General features: G+C 47.2%; 2 pseudogenes; both read left to right on the top strand.

The window, feature by feature from the left end:
• Window positions 1–20,533, top strand: part of LOC144148250 (uncharacterized) — a 61,068-nt pseudogene extending 40,535 nt beyond the window's left edge.
• Window positions 20,534–21,067: 534 nt separating this feature from the next.
• Window positions 21,068–22,789, top strand: LOC144148251 (uncharacterized; annotated as a pseudogene).
• The last annotated feature ends 662 nt before the right edge of the window (window positions 22,790–23,451 follow it).

Consider the following 23,451-nt stretch of genomic DNA (forward strand, 5'->3'; position numbering starts at 1 on the left):
GGAGCATTTCTTTCTTCTTTCGCAAAGTGAGTTGATCTTGCTAAGGGTAGAATCGAAGAGTGAAGTTTTTCTTGCGGGTGAAATGCTCGCGCAACTTGTTGAAGGTGTGTTTGCTCTGTACAATGATGCTGCACTTACAGTTAATGTTCACCAGTCGGTGTACCTTGCCAAGTTGGTGAGAATGACTTGATCTATTTGGGTGAGGTAAGAATTTCCTTTTGAAGGGGCTCATGGAAAGCTGGTGTCCAGCAGCCAAGGGAATCCCTCAGCATATAGCTGAATGCTGTGTCATCAGAGAATCATTGCAATCACTTCAACGACTGGCGTCCCTACAACCATTTTCGAGAGGCCAGCAGCGAGCAATTGCAGGAATTAAAGCTGGGAAAGGGCATTTAGGTGTGCTGGGTGCACCCCTGCCACCATCGCCTTTAGAAGACCATGTTGAAACACTTATGACTGCATTGGTTGGACCTGCGACAGCGGTTTGCAAGTACTTGAGGGTCCACATCAATACAGTCGTTCTACACACTGCCAAATATGAAAGGCTACAGCGCACTTGCCGAGTATGTTGAGTCTAGTGATGGAAAACTGTGTAAGGTTGTAGGATTTTTCAGACTTAATGGTGAAGTGTTGGTTTTGTGCCGAGAAATTATTTCAGAACAGAGCTTCCCACCTATGGTGTTTGCGAAGGACGTAAGCACCAGCAGCACCACGGTACGAAAGCCGTTTATTGTACTTAACACATCGAATATATACATAAAAGACAGACGCGCCCCCTGGGCATGAAAGAACACAAAGTAAACCGAAACTGAATATAACATACTCCCTCCCTTATATTTAGTGATTAGTTGTTAGTAAGTGTTAGAAACCCCTATGCATGTACTGTACATATTTACACGCTGTATACACACATATTTAGACTACATACACACTGTGCAGGGGTGAGACAGCCCTAACAGATTTGGGAGCAGTTTTCGGAGCAGCAAAATTTCGATTTTGGAGCAGAAGAATCTTGATTTGGAGCAGTTAGGGACATTTAATATATCGTCTTATGGACTTAAAAAAATCATTATTTCAGCAATTTGCAGGGTTGCAGGTCAAGTGCACATTTCAATCAGTTTTGAACAGACCACTCAAACAGCCTTACCGGAAAGAGTTTTTAAGAGTATCACAAAGTACTAACTGCACTACCTTTTTCCTAACTGGTGATATTGTGTTGCGCCTGCACGCAACACTGACAACAAAACAGCCGTTAACATTAGAGAGTTTTAGCAGTCCGTCTGTTCTGTTGGTTACTTTGTTACCGGGTTTACCGGACCGGTCTGCGCCTGCACGCGCGGAAGGGCGAGGAAGCGCGGACAAGGCGAAGGCAGGTCCGCGCAACTAATCCCCCTACGGCTACGAATGCCCAAGTGCCCAGACGAGTCCCGGTGAGCATGGTAACTACGTACACGACGGAACAGACGGACTGCTAAAACTCTTATCAAATTTAAGGGCTCCGCAATTGTGGCGTCTTTTTTTGCTGTTTTAATGCTAAAATTATTATTTTTGTAATCCCAGGCTGCGTTATACGAACGACTGTAGTCACGGCAACAGTTGAGCAGTTTCGAGCTAACGGTCGCATAGCCCAACCACCTACCCGTTTCAGTCCCCGGGGCGCAGGTTCACCCTATGGTCATTTGAGTAGCGCTAATGTTTAGCCACCTAGATTCTGGCACTAAATTTCACTTTGCATACATCAAGGGTTATAGTCGCGTTCTATGGCAACCGTGTAGTCCTGCAGCTATTGGGCGCTGCCTGAACAGGTCGCGGCGCCGCAGCACAGCCCGCAACTTTCGTGTCGACTGTTCCATCCCCGAGGCTCGCGATCGCGAAGCACAGCAACACCTCAGCATTTTACAACAGCACAACAAGCCAAAAAATTCACTTTACGAACCCGATTATAGACGCGCGCACCGCGTTTCGCACTCAAGGACACGCCGAAGTCGTAGGCCCCACATTTCAATGAACTTTTTTTCGAGCCACCCAACTTCCCGTAATCTGGCACCAATCTCAAACCATATCCCCGCTTTAACGTCACTGTTCAGAGCCACAACACATAGAATGAATAGACTGGAACCCAGCTGATAGCATAAAATAAACCAGGAAAAATATTGGCGATACGCACTGAGCGCGTTGGTAGCAGCCAGACCAGGCGGCGGCCATGTTTGTTGCCACAGCGATGCCTAATCAAGAAGGCCGTTTCAGCGAACCCGGACGGAAAGCGAATCGAGTTTTAGAAGCTATTGCTTGCTTCGTTTCAGTCTTTCTATTTGTGCCATTTCTGTGTTTGCGATTGATCGACGATAAAAGCGGTGACCGGGATGTGGGAGGCTTTCGTCTCCGCCGAAACTGACATGAGCATCAAAATCCGTGCCGTTGAGGCTCTTCTGGAGCAGTTTGGCGCAATTTTCGCCGTTTTCGTGCTTTTGGAGCAGCTTGGCGCAGAAAAATGGAATTGTATCAGAAAGGCGCAATATGCGCAGCTGTCTCACCCCTGACTGTGCTATACACACAGACAACTAGTGCGTCTGATAGTCTTTGAGCCAGGCCGGTGGCCGGCGCTCTCGGGACGGCCGATGGGGACACTGCACGGCCGGAGATGCTAGTGAGCTTGTAGAGCTCTGTAGCACGCCAGGAGACCGCGGTTGCAGCCCAGGAGAAGGTGGCTGCGGCAGTGGAAACGATGACGCTCGACGACGACGTTGCACGACGGCGAAAACTGCTGCCGTAAGACGATGAGTGCAGACTCGTACTCGTCAGTAGCGGGCGCGGGAGGCTTCTCTTGTTTCTCTTGTACTGCCGGTGCTGTGGCGCTTGCTGGTGCTGCGGCGCTTGACCCTGCAGATAAAGTCCGGTAAATACGCTGCCCTTCCGCCCCCAAACAATGCAGAAGAATAGCCTTGCGTCGCTCGGGAGGGAACTCAGCTGCTCCAGACGCTAGAAGGTAGACTGTGAAAGTCTGCTCCCACTCCTCCCATGGAAGTGACGTACGGCTGGGCGCCGGGAGGAACGGCGGCGGCGGAGCAAGGCCGTAGAAACTCATGGCGGGCATCTGCAGACGGCACTCGATGCTGAAGGTAGCCTGACATGTCGTTATCCCATCCTCGTTGCCAATATGGTGTTTGCGAAGGAGTGTTTGCGAAGAATGGTGTTTGCAAGGTATCTCGCCGCTTCCAGAGAAAGTTGACTCGGTAGTTAACACTCCAGTGCCAACAGACGTTGCCACTCCTCCCATGGAAGTGACGGACGGCCGGGCGCCGGGAGGAACGGCGGCGGCGGCGGAGCAAGGCCGGAGAAACTCATGGCGAGGCAGATCTGGACGGTGACGAAGGTAGCCTGACGATGCCGAAGGTAGCCTGACGTGTCGTTATCCCATCCTCGTCGCCAACGTGGTGTTTGCGAAGGACGTAAGCACCGGCAGCACCACCAAAAGAAAGCCGTTTATTGTACTTAACACATCGAATATATATATATAAAAGACAGACGCGCCCCCTGGGCATGAAAGAACACAAAGTAAACCGAAACTGAATATAACACCACCTTTTATTTTTTAAATAGAACACCCGCTGTTTGGTTTTGTAGCTAGTTATGGCAAAGTGTGGGCCGTAACCTTTTCTGTGGAAAACATGCACACGTGCCTTGTGCCCAGCTGCACGAGTGGCTACAGAAATGACGGAAGCCGCTCGCAGCAGCATTTGTTTTGCGCAGTAAGTAACGAAGGACCAAGACTGCTTGTGCAAAAGACTTTGCTCCAAGTGAAATAGAGCATTTCCACGTACGGGCAACATACTTACTAGAAAGTCAACGGTATGTGATTGGCATTTCCACGAACAAGACATCGAGAAGACGTACCCTCATGTCATTGAGGGAAAACGAGTGAAAACCCATCGTGGAAAGTGGAGCTCGATAATGCCGTAAGAAGCTTCAGTAGGGACGAGGATCATCCCTCGGTAACCAACTTCAGCCAGATATTCTGACTTCTGTTCCTCTACACCCCACTGAAGATGGCAACAAAGTGAAATTGCTCTGACAAAGAAGACTCAGTCCTAGTTGCAGTCGACGACAGCCTCAGAAAACAGTTGGATGCACTGCCTAGGAAGGAAGTCCAAGAGGACAAAAGCTGGGAAAGAATAGTTCCAAGATTGAATTTCGGGTGCCAGCAGCTGAAAATGAACTGCAACACAGTTATCGCCGCTCATCTGCAAGACAAAGTGCTCTGTATTACTTTGCAGGGTATGTTGCCAAGTAGGCTCACAAGTCCACTACCTGTGCGGAGTGCCTTGCAACACTTGTGTCCACAGATCATGTCGCCCTGTAGCCAACTGACTGAAATGAGGTCATTTGTGCCGGGTGCCATACAACATGCATCAGATTCACTGACGAGTATGCTCAATGACATCAAATGTGTCCTTGAGAGGACAGAGAAAAAGGAAGTTTTCGGAGACCTCTTCTGGGTTGTCATGCGTGCTTGAAGCCTGCACAGAAGGAGGGACTCCGCTACCATCTGTCAGCGTGGGTGGCCACCTCAACCTCCGCCAGCTCGGGAAGTGACTTAGGCCCGAATTTTAAAACTTTCCTTACCTTACCCCATTTCCTCACCTTACTGAAGGAACCCTTCTTGCTCATTTAAGTGAGGCGACCTTACAGCTCCGATCCTCATTTTTAAAGCCTCCCTCAAACTCCCTTTCCAAAGGGCGCCCTTACTCCCCAAAGGAAGCCATTCGTGCACATGGGTGTGAGGGTAAACGCAATTTGTTCTTAAAATGTGCGTTTATTAGCCGTGATAGGCATGCAATTTATCATGTTTTACATTTATACGGGCATATATATTTATTGTTTGCTTATTGCGCAGTTCTTGAAACAAGTTGTACCGGTCGGTTACTACAGTTGGTGGTAACCCAGATCTAGTCTGGCAACAGTCTCACGTTGATTTTGTCAACATCGCATTTAGCGTCGAAACGTGCAAGCCAACGTTTTGTGCGAGCATAGCGCCAGTATAACCATGCCCGGGAAAGTAGATTACACTGAAGAAAAAAAAGAACTTCTCCAAGAAATGGTACGAAAATACAAAAACTTTGTAGAGTGCAAGAAGAGCAACGCCGTGTCGCTGCAAGCGAAACCTAAAGTGTGGAAGCGGCTTTGCGACGAATACAACAGCATGCCCAACATGCGCCCGCGAGATGTAGAACAACTCCGCGTCATTAGCAAGGTGCCCTGTGCTTGAGTCTCAACCTCACTCAGAGAAAAGCTTAGAGTTATGGCTGTTGACTTGCAGCGACGTAAAGATTATGGTCACAATAGACATGTGCAGCCATTTTACGTAGACTTCGAAGGCCTGGTACTCTATCGCAGAAACATGAGAAATACCTTTCATTCATGTGAGTGGTTCCATTGCGATTTTGGGGGGATCATAAGACTTAACACTCAACAGCTAAAAATACAACAATGCGTGGATCAAACTCTGAAGCGAAGTTTCTATTGGTATATCATATTTTATGCCGGCCAAACATGCGTGAAAAAATGCACTGTAGGAAAACCAGCTTGCAAAGACAAAGCTTATTGCCAAAAGAATCATATATCATCACTTGCTCTCTCCTGCTTAGAAAGGTAGAGTTAAAGAGGTAACAAAACCAAACACATATCACCAAGGCAAGTGTATTCCAGCGCTTGCGTCAAAGCTATGTATACCTCTGAATGTATGACATAGTCCTTGATTTAATGTGCACTTGATAAGGCGAACAAGCACCTGGTGTTGTAAAACAAACACCCTGGTGTGTATGATACTAACACACATGCTATTCAAAATATGACTTATACCTTCTTCTAGGCCTTCTTCTTCTTCTTCTATACCTTCTTCTAGGCACCATCTTCAAAATCAGCAAAGTCAAGATGAAGGCGTGTGTGGGTATGTAGGCGTTTTTTTATAGATGACTGCAGTAAATGCTCAAAGGACGTGAATTTCCTATAGAGTTCCAACCTAAATTCTGTGTCACCTGTACGTGGTGTCCTATAATGCTTTACTGGTGTAAGTTTTTATGCACTGACTCCTGTGGAGGGCCTCAACAAAGCCATTGAGGGCCCTAGGGGCAGCAGCCACGAAGCCGGCAAGGCGTGCATCCAGGCCTTCTTGCAGCAGCGGCAGGAGGAGTGGTTATTGCTGTGCCGTGCAGAACTGACTACACGAGGCCATAACACGAACAACTTTGCAGAAGCCTCAATTAGGATTTTGAAAGATATAGTGTTGTCGCAGACAAAGGCTTTCAATGCTGTGGCGCTTGTGGAATCGGTTGGCCAAGTCATGGAAGAACATTTCAAAAGCTGCATACTGCAGCACGCTAACAAACGGGCCTCCATGCACCACCTGCTCTACCACAGCCTGCCCAAAGGGATCACTGAAGAGGCTGCAGCTGACATTCGCGAGGTTGGAGACAGCTGCTTCTCCGTACCCAGCTCCAAGAGCAACGGAAAGTAATACGAGGTGTGCGGTAGCACAGGCCTGTGCACGTGCCCAGCTGGGAACTCGGGGGCTTTCTGCAAGCACCAAGCTCCGGCGCACAAGGACTACAGAGGGATTTTCCTGTATTGCCCTCACTGACCGCTGAGGACCAAAATGAACCGGGGTGGCTTGCACTAGGCAGTCAGTGCCCCAGCATTGACTATTTCAAGGGCATCAGGTGACGAATGGGCGCCAAGCCAATCTGTTTCCTTGCCGAGGTTTCAGAACGACGAACATGTGGACTGTAGCGGACGGCACTTTGACAGAACCAGCGGCCAGTCCCCGTCAGTAAGAGCAACCAGAAGAGGAAGATGTACGTGATGTGCTACCATCCACATCAGGTTCGCAGCAGCAAGACAGGAAGGTGTGTTCACCATTTGACAGACCAGTCTCATTTCACGACAAATATTTTTAAAAAAGTCACCTTGCATATGAATAAGCGATTGTCTACGCAACAAATAGCCTAAATTAATACACCAAAAAGACAACTTCCACAAAATCTCCTAGCACAAAAACATAAGAGCATAAGACAAGCACAAAGACAAGCACAACAAGACAAGCACTATCTCATACGTGTTCTTATGCTTCCAAATATTTTTGGCGCTGGGAACTTCTATCAATTACCTGGAAGCCTTTCCCCATCTTTCTGCTTGCTTGTAATACCACCCACCCCAGTACTCACATGGTCACTCACACCAAACCAGTGGTTAAAATTTTCAGCCTGTAGCCTAGTAACACCCCTCTGCCATACAGTAGGAATGGTAAATTGTAGGCATTTCATGTTTCGAGGTTACAAAGCCATTAACACCTCATTATGCACAACTACAGCTACAAGAAGGCAATGGTGGACCTCAAATCGTACAGGGCGGTATGGTAAAGCGGACGGAAATTGAAGCGGTTGTCAATTCCTGTCCGCTCACCTACAAACGCGGGAGAGCTCATGCCTTTGAACCCATCACAATTACTCATCGAATGTAGGTTAACAAGCTTGCCCTCCCCTGGTGATAATGTTGTGATGGCTTCTAGAAAGAGCACAATTGCAAGGAAATTGCACCGGTAACAATGCACGGTAATGATGTAACTTGTTTACATGCCACAAACAAGACGACCAATTACAGCTTGGCAAATGACATGACAGCTGGGGTTTTCGTGGCGTACCTTGAAACGCCAGCATGCATTGCCAAGGCTATAGCTGTTTTCATTGAGTGGAACGAAAGTCGCTCACAATACGGGATGATTGACTGCTGTCAAGCCGAGATTTCGGCCATCCAGAATATCTTACCGGAAAGTAAAATTATGCTATGCAACTTTCACCAAGAGCAAGCATGGGAAAGGTGGGTGAAACGGAAAGAAAACGATACGCCTCCAGGCGAAAAAGACGCACTCCTGAACCATTTAGGAAGAGTCGCAAACTAAAACTCTCACGATGAATGCGACAAAGTACACAGCTCTTTGAAAGCTTCTGTTTTCTCGCAAAACCCCAAGATGGTGGCATATTTCGCAGTCTCAGTGGACGCACAGCTAAAACGTGGGTGCAGTTGCAGTGAAGAAAGTTTGGTGTCATTATCACAACTAACAATGGGACTGAAACACATAACGGATTCCTCAAGGAGCGCTACCTGAAATAGAGCCATGGCAAAAGGAGCTTACCAAGCCTAAAAACCATGGTGTTCAAACACTATCTGCTAGCAAGACAGAGCATCTTCATTGCATGTCACCGTAAATACATGCTTAACAAGCACATATATCACTTCCCATTACTGTCTCTCCTTTTGAGTTAAAGACACTGCTAATAACTATATTACATTCTACCTACACATTTTTAGTACTTGACATAAAAAGTGTGAAACCAAAGGAAATATTTTTGCGTGAAATTCGTGAGTTAGGGCAGACACTTGGGAAGTATATGGCAGCGGACACGCTTGGTTTCGCTTACTCACGCTTCTGACAAACACATGCAGCTAAAACAGTTATATATGGCTTTTTGGCAGGATTTGGGCGTGCCAGCAAGAATAAAAAAAACAAGAACATGATCTGCCATAGGTACATGCCCAAATACAAACTGTTACCTAAGCCAATACACGCTACATTTCTCAGTCTTACACGCTCATGTGTTTTGGACAGATGTGTTGACGTGAAAAGATAGGCTTTGCATTATGTATACATCCCAGCCAGGACCTCCTTGGCAGTGATGGGGTACATACGTAGTACACAATCGAAGTAACTGCTACGTGCTTCCCTGAGTGCAAATGAACTGTCAAGACGCTGCACTTGCATTTTGGATATCCTCTTCAAAAATCGAAGGAGTCCTTTGTCTATGCGCCCACAAACATTTGCTTGCCTGCTTCTTCTGAACCCTGCACACAGCAATCTGGGATGGTGGTGAATCCTCAAGTCCACGCCTTGATGGGCACAGAGCAGGGTGTGGTGTAGCACCACTGCCTAGTTTTGGCCTTCTGGGCACTCCCTGTGACCCACCAAGGCATGAGGCAGCAAAATGCTGGAACCAAAATTTGAGGTGCCGTGCTGTGTAACGAAGCTGATGGAATGCTTGTTTTTGTCCAAAAAGACACCAAATGTCGCATCCATTAAAATGCTTCCCACGTACAGAAACTTTGATGCATCCTGGGAAATAAACCTCCGCCTCAACGCAGGGAATGGTAATCTGAATGTCACCATAGAGCTTTGCGTTCCGTTCGCTGCGAACTCTGCCGCACATCTGATCGCAGTCAGGAAGCCTTTGAGATTTCATCAGGTAGAAAACCAGCAACGGAGTGTGTGAGAAAAGAGTGCATGCAGCAGACACGAAGCAGACTTGAAAGCGCGGGATCAATGAAGTGTTGTCTCCGTCACATGAGGGACCACGCTTTCCCTGGCAAAATCAAGAAGAGGAACTCTGGAGTGTTTTCCACAGCCCGACTCCGACTCATTTGGAGTTGTGGTGCGTGACCTACAGGAACTGCTGCTGCTGCGTGTTCGGGGGGTGGGACATTCTACCATGCCGCATTTTCTGAGCGGGATTCAAGCCACAACTTGGATTGTCTTGGCCTCTCCAGCCAACGGGGTGCTGAGCCAGCGTGAAGAGCAGGGGGCAGGGCAGATTTTGCACACAACGAGCAAAGGAGAAGTCTTAAAGCGCGGCAGCCTCTTCTTTGCTGCAACTGCAAGGAACCAGGGCAAGGCAGCTACTGTTTGTTAAGAACCAGCGAAGTTTTTTTGTGCATGAAGGAATGCCTAGGGAACGAGAAACACCTTTGTCCCTCAGTGGCGCACACTGTCAGTAAATGGTAAACCCTGCCAGGTGCTCAAGAATGCCACGGCTACTGTCATGTGTCAAGGGCACCCTGGAGAGGGTAGGCATCCAAATCCCCCGAAAAGAAAAAAAGAAAAAGGAACAAAGAAACGGACATTTGAAGTGCGCACCACGAGCGTATCAATGAATGAATGCCGCGCCGAAACCCCGAGGCCTCATGGTCAAATATGGCAGCGCACTGGTCAGCCAATCAAAGAACGCCGTGCAGGAGACCAGTGGCGTTGTGACCATATATGAACACGAAAAGGCAAGGAGCCAATGAGAGTGTGCCACGATCGAGCCCAGAGGGGTTAAAAGCAGGGCGCACAAGGAGCAGGAGGGAGGCAAGAAACCAGGAGTTTGTGAGCTTCAAGGAACGGCCACGGGGATGCAACCAAGACATCGACTATGCCTACCAAGCCTGGCCTGGAGCGGGCCGACTTCGAATCACGAACCTGTGTCTTTGTGGCCCCAGCGGCTGCAGTCAGGCACCTGCAGCCAACGTCTATGCTTCGTTGACCTTCGTTTTGACGGCTCCGAAAGGCAACGTTCGTGCCGAGACTACCTGGGACCTCCAACGGCAGCGGCTACCAGGGGGCAGCCATCGAGGAAACACGATGGGGCGCACGGAGCCCGTGCCGTCCAAGTAACGACCGCGCGCATCGAACGCCGGCACCGAAGTGAGACGAGGACGGCTATTACCGAGTCGCGGCCACGAAACGGGTGCGACACGTCAGCGCCGACGACCGGGGTAGGCCAGTCCATTAGGGACGCAGTCGTAGGACACAACTAGGAAGTTGTGGTGTGAAAGGATTTAACTGGGACTTGATGTAATGAGTGCATTTGGACTAATTGAGTAGAATTGTGTTGTCAAGACTTTGGGTTTTGGTTTGAATTGTATTTTGGGATTTTTAGTTAGGGGTTTGAGTGTGTACTGGTTGAATGTAATTGATATATTAAGTGGTTTGCCTTAAGGTATTTTCAAGTGTGCGTTAAATGTGTGTTTTGTCAAACCCGTCAACGGCTTTCCTGCGTCCATCTCTCTGAGCTGGTCAAGACAACCTCACCATTCGTTCCCATGACAGCTACCCTAGATGTAATTCATCTGAATCTTGTAAAAATGTATAGTTACATCAGGGAATGCGCCTGGATCAGACAAGTCTTAGAGTCACAAAGTGTTTGCTCCCCAAGCAGCACAGCCCGATTGCCATCCCCTGGGTCCCCATCAACGTCCAAACTATCAGCCACTCATTGGTAACTCGGCTCAAAGATTGATTGAACGTTAAGCAAATGGCGACCGGAAGTAGCGTCACACGGACAGCCCATCGGAGGCCAAGCTTTAGCAGACGGATAAAAGCGGTTTTTGGCCAAGCTCTTGGCCAAACTCGATGGTTAGTGCAGTAAATGGGCAACTCAGCAAAAAGTAGTAACCTAAAGAGCCACAGCACCAAGTCACGAAACAACGCCTACTCAAACTAGAATGCAGCGTATTCAAAATAGTGCGCGAGATAGTGTTACACGTTCTGTGGGAATACGTCATTTGTGTGTCCTAATGCAACGGTGTTCGTCGGACTAGTTTAGCGTAGTGCCCTTGCCGGTTCTTTTTCTCGTCTTGGCTGGTGGACAAACGCGTCGCTGCAATGTTGGCTTCTCTTTTGTGGCATTGAAACCGCCGTAGTACTCCTGTAGCTGAGAGGTGCGTTTTGGTGTTGCTGGCTGTATTTGAAGTATACCTGACTGGCGGAATAACATCGTTTGCATACTGCGGCCGGCCGCTGAAAACATGAGTAACCATTTCATTTTTCCGTGCACAATTTGGGAGAGCTCGCACTTATTTGCGGCTAAACCTCAGCTGTCGTTTATAAAAACTGGCGCGCATGAGTGCTGCTGAGTGTTGGTTCTTGCGAAGAATTAAGTGGTCACATACGTGTGCTTCCATTTCTGTGCTGCTAGTTCTAGCTATCCTCTTTCCAGCTTTGTGTCTTCTGAGCAAGCGGCCGTGCTCCCACTGCTGGATCAGGACGTCTAGCATCCGTTGAAGCAAGACTCGAGCGCAGTATAGGAGTTACGAATATAATAAGCTGGCGTCATTAAACACGAGCTATAAATGAAGCTTTCGTTTCATTTCTGTGAGCAACGTAAAGATATTGTCGAGCGACAAATTATTTACACTGCCGCTGGGCTTCTCCATCAGTTCCCTTGGCTTTGGTCATGTCGGACGAAGTAGAAATGAGCGACGGCGACAGCAACACCGTAACCAGTTTAACACCCAAACAGTTAGGTTTGTAGCGTCGCTCGGAATGGTCGCTTTATTTGGTTACCCCTTAGAAATATAACGCATTAAAAGGACACAAGGCTTCTCGTGTAGCTCCAGGCTGACAAAGATGTCTTGCAGAAAAACGTGAACGTTCATGCATTCCCAACCCATCGTGCAACGTGTTGTCTTGTAGTCTGATCCTTGTGTTGTTAAAAAAACAAAACTTATGCTAATGATACATTGACAGCATGATATTTCTGTCTGTTGCGATTAAGTGTTTCTGTGACTACGGTAGGCACAACAAAATGTGCAACCACAAGAGAAAAAAGACCACAGAAACTACACCAGCGACATCAAAAAAGGCTAAGAGCACTGGTGTGGCAGACAAGACTGAAAGGTTACCATATGTAACATGTGAGGAACGGCTGTTCATGTTCTTGAGCTCTGATCTCAACAAAGCATGCTGCCGGTTTTTGAAGACCACTATCCCTGCTTTTGAGGCATTGGACTGCCGCCTGCAAGCACAAGCTCCTGAAATGCACGCACTGCGATCGCTGCTCTTTGGGCTTCTTTAAGAGCTCCTGTCAAGGTTCACGAGGCCAGGCCTGCTAAAGGAGCACAAGGACCTACTTGAGATTTGTTACAAGAACCACGGTGCACAGAGGGATAATGAAGACATTGTGATTGGGCAAGAAGCTAAACACATTGTAGATAGACTCTTGCCAAGTGAGTGACAATAATTTTTTGAGGCAGTTCAAAGATTTATGGTCTCTGCTTGTGACTATATTCGCCTCAAATTTCCATTAGCTTATGACGCACTCAGTAACGCACATGTAGCGGACCTGAAATCCATCGAAACCATGTCATTTCGGAACATCCTCTTTTTTTGTGGAGCAGTTTCCAGCCTTACTGCCGGTCTAAAGACGTCTTTAGACCGGCTTAGACCGGCTTAGATCGTCTTTAGACTCTTTAGAGTCTAAAGACGAAGCTCTGAACTTTCTGGAGATGAAATTTGTGAAGCTGCAGGCATTTGACATTCCTCCAAATGTGCTTCAAGAGGAGCGAGCTATGTTCAGTGGAACACCATTTCCCACATCAAAGGTGCAGACGGACTCCTGAAGTTTGGCCGTATCTCAGCAGTAATGCTTGGAATCCTGTCAATACCACACAGCAATCCTGAATGCGAAAGGCAGTTCAACGTAGTAAAGAAAAGTCGCACCCAGTTCCGAGCATCAATGTCTGACACAACCCTTGGCAACGTTCTTTGGCGAAGTGTCACAGGGGCAAAAATTGTTATGCCCGACAGTATTGCCAGGACTTCGTGAAAAAGGCGGTGGCAGCCACGTCAAAGATTTAGAAAGCCTCCAGTGGTGCAGCTTGTTGTTAGTTTAGATGAAACAAGAAAACAGTTCAGTTCGTGCTGCTTTGTGTTGCGCTTGGCTGTTTCCAGGAATTTCTGAAAAGAGCGGCGTCAGCCACGTCGAACATTTAAGTGGTGTAGCTTGTTGGTAGTTTGGCCGAAGAAACAGTTCATTTCCTGGTATGTTGTAAGTAACGAAAAAAATGTCTTCAAAGTGTAAAGTTACCCGTTCTGTTGTTTCTATTACCCCCCTCCCTTGGTCAGATCCTCCCTAATGCCATCCCGGCAAACCTGGCAGGTATGGTTCACACTTCATAAACTTTTTCATTTTTTCTCTACTACTGTGTTTCTGTTTGCTTTCGTGTTTAAGTTTTGAGCAAACTTATTTCGTATTCTTGCCACTGTTAAGTCAGGTTTCTCGTAAATTTGATGTGCATAATAAAAAAATAAGCAAAGAGACGTGGCGTGGTATGCTGCTCAATTGTTTTTGGGAAGTCCCGTAATTGCTTCGCAAACTTGATGCAGTTCGTTTATTATGCCATGCGGCTTTTTATTTTATACGTCATTGCGCAGTTAATTATTTATTGCGTGCAAATTAAATAATTTTTCGTATAATGGTATGTATACAGCAGAAATCGGGAGTGAGGCAACTCATAGAATAGGCATTGGCCGTAAGGACTGGCCAGAAAGCTAAAAATGTGCATCAAAATAGCAAGGGGTCCACACATAGGCATTATCCTGGCAATATGCCTTGCCAAGCATTGTCCAATATTGGCCTTCCAGAGCTTGGCTGATTGTTGGTTTGACAGCTTTCTTAAACAACAGCCAATGGCGGCCGAGGTATTTTGGAACTTCTTGCTGCTTGGGTTGTTCATGAAACAGGCAGCGATAAAGGGTTGTTTTGTGAAGTTTGGAACAGGCGGCGATGTAGAACAACCGCCTGCCACAGCTTCCACATTTGTTTTCAAACAATTCAGACCAGTTCTTGAGAGAAAAAGGTCTCAACTCCTGTGAGGAAACAGTATGGCGCTGACACGAGCAAAGGCACATGAAATAGCAGTGAGGTTCCAGTAAATGAGATCACATGACAAGAACATCTCCACAGGTGAGAATGAGCACAAATGCTCCGCCGACAGTGAAGGAAGGCAGGTTGAGGGCTGAGAGGACCACCAGAGGGAACTGATGGTCTTAACACACGTCCACAGATACCTCACAATGCCAGGTAATGGGGCACTGTGTGCATGCTTGTGCATATACATTGTGACAAATATAGTGACCTGTAGTTTGCTTGAGACGTTCCCTCAAGCACTGCTTTTGCAGCATTGACTGGTGCCAAAATCTCCTAGACCAATGGTTCATACTCTGGCAGCATTTATTTGCGCTGCTGTCTGTTGCCCTTCAGGGCAGTTTAAAGAAACTTCACTGCAAATATTCATACATAAAGGATCTTCTGAAAGACCTCGGTTGAGAAGTCATGCACTGGGCCCTTTGTGTTGCAGAGCCGTGAGTAAATTGTTGACTGGTTGCCTTCCAAGGAAGAGGCTATACAATCCAAGAGCACTTTTGTGCACCACCATCATCAGCCACCCTTGTCTCTAGCTGTAGCCGTTTTTCCATATGCAATCAGTCCGTCAGCGTTGCCGATGCAGTAACAGGGTGTTTCTGTTATTGCCCCAAGCTGAACAGGTGTTCTGCACTACCATACCCAAATGGAAGGCGATTCCTGTTTCAAAGGTATTTGTTTCCCTAGCTTGTGCCACCGTAGCATTGCTCAACGACTCTGTTGCAAGTGCTGGTCAATCAGACCTATCTCAAGAGACTGCTTATCGATGCCTTGCCAAACTGGGCCTCAGTAGTCGCAACCTAGATGTGTATTTCGGATATGCGTGTCTTGCCTTGTAGGGCCGTGCATTTGTAGCTGAAGTTTGACAGTAATGTGCATCTTTTAGCCACATTTACGGCAAACCTCATTCATTCATCACTGTAGCAAGAGTGTGGTCCTGCCTTTCGTGGGAGGCAGCTGGGGACGGGTAGACACTGGAGTAGATGATGATGATGATGGTTGGGTTTTATTGGTGCAAGGCCGACTATGGGCAAAGAGCGCCAAAGAAGTTACTAAATTTTGATGAGAACCTAAACACGAAAACATGTGACTAAAAGTAAAGGTGATGCAAAACAAAAGACAATGGAGATGGCTGGTGTTTAGGGCCACGATGATTACACGTGATATGACAAGAGCTGCAGAAAGTTTGCCTCAGCTAAAAACTTACAAACACGCTGACTAGAGAATATTGGTTCGTCGGCTAAATAGTATGATGGGTGCAAAGGAATGTATCGTCTGTATAATTCAGGGAAATGTTTGTGTTGTGTTGCGTCAAGTGCCTTGCGTGTGATTAGTATGTGGACTATGGATAGGCCCTTTCCACACCTGCTACACATGGGTCCCGAAGTTCCAGTGAGCAGGTGGGAGTGCGTCATGTGTGTGGCCTATCCGCAGCCTAGCCAGGGCGACTTCAGTGTATCTGTTGTGTGAGTCAGTTATGTAGCGTCCCAGTTGTGGTTTTATTACGTGTAGTTTGTTGCCTGTTTGTTGACTCCAGTGTAATTGCCATGTGTTATGAAGCTGTCGTCCGATGTGTGTCTTTAGGTCGGTGTAAGGTACTGTTATGTCAACTGTGGTCATGAGAGCAGCAGCACCAGCCATTTGATCAGCGGTCTCATTGCCAGGGATCCCACAGTGACCTGGTACCCAGCATATAGTTATTTCTAAATTTGAAGCATATGCAGTCTAAATATGAAGCATATGCATATGAAGGTGCCCCCGCACAAGGCACCTTGAGTATTCATGGTGACGGTGAGCAGCGACAGCGCGGACCCCGAGCTCCCAACATAAGCCGTGTCAACCGTGGCGAGGTGTTTAAAGGTGAAGGGTAGAAGCCGTAAACGGTGGCCGTCGGAGCCTTGGTCAAGCTCCGGCCGATGGGCTCCCTGCCTGTCTACCAGGCAGGGAGCTCTGAGACCTCTTTGACTACCAGGGTAAGGTCAAAGGAGAAAGTACCCCCGTCTCCCTGCTTTTATACTGTGCTATATGGCATTTTCAAAACCCCCCTCCAAACGTGATCGGCCTCCGAAAAGGGGCCGCACCGAAGTTTCATTTCCACCTCTTACAACAACTGTCTTTCTAACAACCGTAAACAACTATTCCCGTTTTCTTGTAATTGAGTCAACTCACACAGAAAGATCTGTCGCTTTATTGCCTGTCTTCTTGGTATCGAAGTTCCTGACAAGTATAATTGGTGAGGCATACAAAGCCAAGAAACAAAGAACCGGGAAATTGCTGGTCGAAGTCACCACACAGAAGCAGGCAGAAAAACTCGTCAGCCAGACCCGAATCGGTGATCTTGACATCAGGGTCATGCTCCACTGCAGCTTAAACAGCTCCCAGGGCGTGATCTCCAATCCCAATCTACTGAACGAAACTGAAGCCAACCTGCTGGAGGGCCTTCGAGGTCAGGGTGTAACAGGGGTCAGGCGCATAAACATACGTAGAGAGGACAAACAAATACCTACAAAGCATCTTATCTTAACTTTTGACAGGTCGAGCCTTCCAGAATACATCGTTGCAGGTTTTGTGCAATGTCCGCTCCGGCCGTACATCCCTAACCCGCGGCGCTGTTTTAAGTGCCAACGATTTGGGCATGGCACCAACTCCTGCCGCGGCCGCCTTACCTGTGCAAAATGCGGAGAACATGACCACCCGTCCGAAAACTGCAACACCCAGAGTTTCACTGGAGTAGATGTACATCCCTTTTCAGGAGTTGGATTAGGTATGTCTGTGCATATTACCATATGCCATCATAATCCCTATTATTTCAATTTTATGTTCGAGAAAAGTTCATTGATGTTTAATGACTTTTACAAGTGGACATGACACCTGAAAAGATCAGTACACCTTCTCTGGCCTTCCTACAAACTGTCACCTCACCAAAGGAGCCTCTACTGACACCACCCTCCCCGTCCTCTCAGGCAAAGCTGTGCAAAAAAAGTGTGGCTGAGCTGCTTGGAACCCACACCTCGCAGGCACCAAACTTTTCCACAGCTTAAAAAAGGCAGTTTTTACTGTTCAGTGCAAAGCCACCATTTATTCCTGCACCAACAAGCAGGCGACCGTCTTGCTTCAATGTGCTTCATCTTTGTTTAATTTGGCGAGAAAACTACTACTTCTGGAAATATTGTTGGCATAGAACGGATCATCAGCGCAGCCCAACCAAGCCAGTACCGGCAGCCATTGTTTTTTTTTTGTTTTTTTTTCAACCAGCGGCAGTGTAGCTGGTTTCACTGTCTGATAAATTAGGCATAAAATATGCAAGCTGAGAATGCGATAGTTACCCTGTATCTACCTGCTAAATTCTTTAAACCATGTAATAAGCAGTGCACGTATGGAATGACTGCTACTTTCTCCTTCTTTTGATCTTAGTTTTTGCTCATGGTCAAGTGTGCTTTCTCAGCCCCGCTCAGAATTAGCCATGTTTGCCGGGCCATACAGACATAGATGATAAATTGAGCACATCAAAAAGAGGCCGCAGCATCAACCACGATGATAAGTTTGTGGCCTGTCGTACAGGTGTTGTGTACAGGTTGCCACTCGATTGTGGAAAAGCGTATATTGGGCAGTCGGGTAGCTGTGTTTACACGCGCCTGCGGGAACATTTGAATAATCTAACAACAGGCACCCCACCCCACTTATCAGCGCACTGCCGAGCATGTGGCTGCAAGCCGTGTTTTGATGAAGGTGACATTGTGTTCACACATAAAGTCCAGCGAACACGAGAAGTTGTTGAAGCTTATCATATCAACAAGAGGCGAACCGGATGACTAATCCAGCCTTCTCTGACGCTGTACGAGGAGGACGAAGCTTTTTTAGATGCCACCGAACTCAGTGATCGGTTATCAGGCCTTTACGCAGTTTTATCAGAGGTTTCAAATTTTGTTTGTTTTCACCACATAAGATTGTACGTGTCGGCTATAAATTTGTGTTCCTTTCCAATAAAACACAATATTGCGGGTCAGCGCCCGTCTTGTGAATTTCTTCTGTGTCCCTCGTCGTTTATTGCGCTGTTATATTCCACCATGAGTACGTACCAACTTGCCCAACTTTACATCTTAGTGATTTTGGTTAACGTAATTGAAAATATTTTCTCACACTTTGCCCCAAACGCATGTCGAGATGACGTGATTTGCCTCCTTCCATGCATAGCAACATTGTTATGAGTAATGGCAGGGTGGTACGGTTTTTGCAGCTGTCCAGCCTTAACAGCCGAGCAGGGGACTGCACTACATGAAGCGACGATGCGCCAGGCTGAAAACATCCACTAGCACAGTGTACACATTGGGAGGCTGAACGCAATGAAGCTTAAAAAGATTGACCGTTGCCATAAGCCTGACAGCATTGTGCGGGAGATAATATACCCCCAACAGATTTATACGGAGCCTATATGGTATGGCAGGTCTCACAATAATGCTTTGAAGGCATACAGTGTTGTGATGGGGAGCAGGGACAGTGAGATTTCACTTGACCACATGCGCCTCCACTTACATCGTGATCACCCCTTCATTGCTGCTAGACCTGATAGATGTCTCTGAAGGCTACTTGAGGCTGCAACACTACTTGCAACTGAACCACTGCAACGCGCATTGCGTAGCTGGTATGGTCCAAGACACGTCGCAATTCAAACGTCCCATCAGTTTTCACAGCACCAAAGAGTGAAGGCCAGAAATAAAGTGCACAGCAGAATTCAAAGTATGCTGGTGCACCAGGTGCTAGTACAAACAAGTTCCGTCACGAAAATCTGTCAGCTGCATGCAATTAATGACCATGCAGGGTGGCACGGAACATCTCACCACAATTGTTCTTTGGATTGCTGATGCTGTAAAATAGGCTTTTTCTTCTACTTCATTTTTTCCGCTCTCAATCGCATCAGTAGCCAGGACGTGTCTGTCTCATTACACTTAGTGAACACAAGTATTCTGGCCCGTCTGCTGTCCGCCTTGTAAAAGACTAAATCTGATGATTGTCTTGCAGCAATCCCGGCTTTCTTTGTGTATCTCCTGTGAGCAGCACCCTGGGACAAAGGCGGAAAAAGGCTGCCTTTAATGTTCTACTACCAGTACCACAACAAAGTTGGCCCTATGAAAAAGTTTAAGACCAAGAGGGCGGTGCACAAGCAAATCGAATAAGAAATTTTTCACATACTGGAGATATGCTGCACAACTAAGCAATCCGACTCGCGTTTCAAGACCATCACACGAAAGAAAAGGATGTAAAAAGTAACAAATGTCAGTCTACCTCTCCGCAACTCTACAAGGAAGAGTTACAGAGATAAGGGCATCAGACGACAGCATCGAGCCGGAAGTTCTTCGGGGTGCAGGTATGGTGGCCTACAAGGCTGCAGCTGTGCATTCTCTGAGCACCGTTGTACAGACGGAAAGCTTGGGGAGTGCTGAAGAACGAGGCGACGTGCCGGACGTTGAAATCCACAAGAAGTACTGCTACGTTGCATACCGGCAATATGCGAGATGTATTTGGGGAAGACTCAGGAAAGGCGAAAGGAAGGTCATACCATCTGGTGCAGTTTGGATGATCCGGAAAATGTTTCCATTGGAATCTTATACACATTTCAAACATCCTGAACTGTAGGGTTGAAGGCTTTACAAAAGAGGAGGAGCATGATCATAGATTCCTTTCCCTCCAACTCCTTCCTTTCACTCAAATGAATGCTAGCACAATCTTGATTGGAGCCCTCCCTCTTCCATCCTTGCCCGAGACTGGAAGGGACTCCAGTGGAAGCAGCGGTTAGCAAGAAGCCGAAGAAAGGCACGGAAAAAGAACAAAGAGATCATGCGACGCGCGCAAGCACGGGCAGGATGCAGGACATGTCGTTCGTTTTCCAAGAGATGAGGAAGATAAATGAAGAGCGTGAGCGCAAAAAGAAAGAGAGAGCAAAAAGGCGAGAGGAAAGGTACCAAGGGCTGCTTCAAAGCCCATTGTTGCGTGCGGGAGTCTGGGGAGAGCTCTGCGGCCATTAACTCTGGCGCGCCTGCGCATCCCTGTCGCGTCGGAAAGACATTAGGAGGGGATCCAAGTTTTTCTTATTCTGCATTTGTCTTTTATCCTTGAGTTCATGCACTTAAATGACTTTCATTCCGTAACTTCAACATAAGCTATCCTTTCGTGTTTTTTTTTTTTGTATTTGAGAGATGTGTACATTATGTTTCGTGTGTTTCCGTGCGCCAGCACAAAGGCCCCCCCGGCTGTTCCTGGGCACGCAAATAAATGATTGATTGATTGATTGATTGATTGATTGATTGATTGAGTGATCATTGTCTTTCCGTTTGTACTTACAATAATCACTCTGTGCACCTGTCTGTCAGACGAACCTCTGTTGGTGGTGCCTATATTTTCCTTTATTAGCTTTTTATATTTATTATTATTCTCATTACCAATAATTTATCATTATCACTATTGCTGTCCTTCTGTTAGTATTTACATTCACTACCTCGTACTCCTGTCTGTGAGCCGACCCCCTGTTAGTGCTGCTTATATATTCCTTTACTGGCACTATGGGTACTATCACCATGTGTTTTTATCTTTCTTTACTAGCACTACTAGTATTTTCACTATGATTAGCATTACCTTATTATCATTATTACTATTACTTCCCCTTATTAGCGTCAATAGTATTACCATTACTATTATCATTACCTTGTGATTTGTTATTGTCTAGATTCCTGTGTATCCCCTGTTATTCTGCCTTGTTTATTACTTTTTTTATCTTTTTGTTACTTTTTTGGGTGATTCTCTTATTCTTTATTATCCTTTTTCTATTCATTGATCTTCTTCTTTCTATTTTTTTCTTTATTTTTTTTTACTCTACCAGTGTTATTGTATTACCTCTTCCCCCTATTATTATTAATAAATTCCTTTGGTCTTCGCGGGTGGGCGGGGTTGGGTCGCGCGTGGCGTCGGGGTTCGTGGTTGAGGGCACCTTGCAAACAGATTTCCACCGTCTCACTAGTCATCATTATTCATATTATCATTACTATTATTCCTTTTTTTTTTTACATATTATTGCCGCTACCAGAATGCCCTAGAGCCCGGCTGTGGTCTGCGCTGGGTGTGTCGGTTTTTTTTTTAATATTTTATTGTTCTTTTGTTTATTTCTTTTTATTTATTTAGTACACCAGATATACTCTCCTCTTTCCTACCATCCCTCGTCTCTACTTTTGTTCTGTCCCCCTTCTCGCTTCCGTTCGGCTCGTTGAGGTGTCGGCGTAACGCCAGACAGTTATCGGCACCGATCTCCCCTTCCCCCATCCCCAACAATCACTTCCTCCTCCTCCTCCTCAGTTCGAGCAGCTGGACTGAGTGCCGTGCAAAACATTCTGGAGGAAGGTGGAGGGAGGACCACCGAGCCATCTGCCACACGGTGGCTGGGTGTTGGTGGATCATGCGCAGCCATCCACAATAATCTCTCGGCTATCATGGTCAGCATGTCTAGGGTGGCAGAAGAGCGCAGCGACATCAGGGCAGCAGGACTGCTGAAGTTTGTCACGAATGCGAAGTTTGTTGGGACCCTACTGATGATGTGTGAGCCTCTCCCATTAATCGACAGGCTTTCGAGAACACTTCAAACACCATCGCTGCATGTGGACCTTGTGCAGGGACTCATCACATCGTGCATAAAGACCCTGGAAGCACAGAGCAACATTCAGACAACGGTTAAGGATTTTGGCATCAGTCACGACATACATGTCGCAGTCACAGAAGAAGCTGAGGAATGGCTGTGTAGCACCAAAAGGGATTTCATCAATAAACTTGTTCAAAATGTTAAGGACAGGTTTCAAGACCGCCCTATACTGGCCAGTTACTCTATTGCGTTTGCCCGCAGCAGCTACAAAGAGATGGTGGGTAGCAATGGAATCGAAATCGCCAATGCGCTAGAAAAGCTGTGCCCTACACTAGGCAAGCCACATACCGAGGATGTGCTTCCAGAGTGGATTACTTTCACCAATTTTGTGCTGGAGTGTGACCGCTTGCAAAAGCTGATTGCAGTGAACTTTTTGCTTTTTGAGGCGCACGATTTGAAAGAGGTGTTTCCGAATAAACTATTGCGCACACAGCTGGATTGTACCTTGTGCTCTCACCGCACACGGTGGACTGTGAGAAATTTCTCGGCTCTCAAACTTATCAAGATGAAACTGAAAAACCGTCTCAAATACAAGTCGCTGGACTGAGTCCTTCGCGTTGCGGTTGCGGTTGAAGGGCCTGATGTCGACAGCTGAAAGTGTAGAGTGTCTAAAGCAAAGAAATAAACTCTTCTTGCAGTGCTGCATTGTGTGATCGCACTGGGACAGTTGTTGTCTTGCAATTTATCAGTATGTGCCTGGCAGTATGTGCCTGGCACACCCCCCCCCCCCCCCCCCCCCCCCCCCGGTCTTCATATGTCCACCTCTAAAAATTTTTTGGGAAATACCCTGAGTATGTCCCAATTTAGTAAGTACCAACTGGGAATAGCCAGACAGTAGTGAACATCTTTGCTAACATGGCTGAAGATGCAAGGACGCAGTCTGCCCAAGAAGTGGTGGCAGTTTACGACGCGTTTTCGACACCGGGGAAAGATTGCAACTTTTTTGCATTCCGCAAAATGTTTTCCAGGGCTGCATGGTACATCGCCTGGCGTCGCAGATGTGCTTCAGTATATATACGAAGACAATGCGAGGCACCATATTTACATCCCGGAAGACACGCGGAGCAGTGGTGAGGGCCCCAGTGATGACCTTCCAGGCACCACCATCCAAGGCCCCAGCTCCAGTCATGGCCAAGGTGCCAGTGGCAGCCAAGTCCTAAGTGTGCGGGAACTCTTAAGCTTCCCCTCGCAAACGACCAGCCAGTGCACCGACCGCCCCAACAGGGAAGCTCCACAAGGAAGACGGGACCTCTCAGC

The sequence above is a fragment of the Haemaphysalis longicornis genome, unplaced genomic scaffold (genome assembly GCF_048455015.1).
Source record: "Haemaphysalis longicornis isolate Haplotype H1 unplaced genomic scaffold, Haemaphysalis longicornis Haplotype H1 scaffold_8, whole genome shotgun sequence".
NCBI lineage: Eukaryota > Metazoa > Arthropoda > Arachnida > Ixodida > Ixodidae > Haemaphysalis > Haemaphysalis longicornis.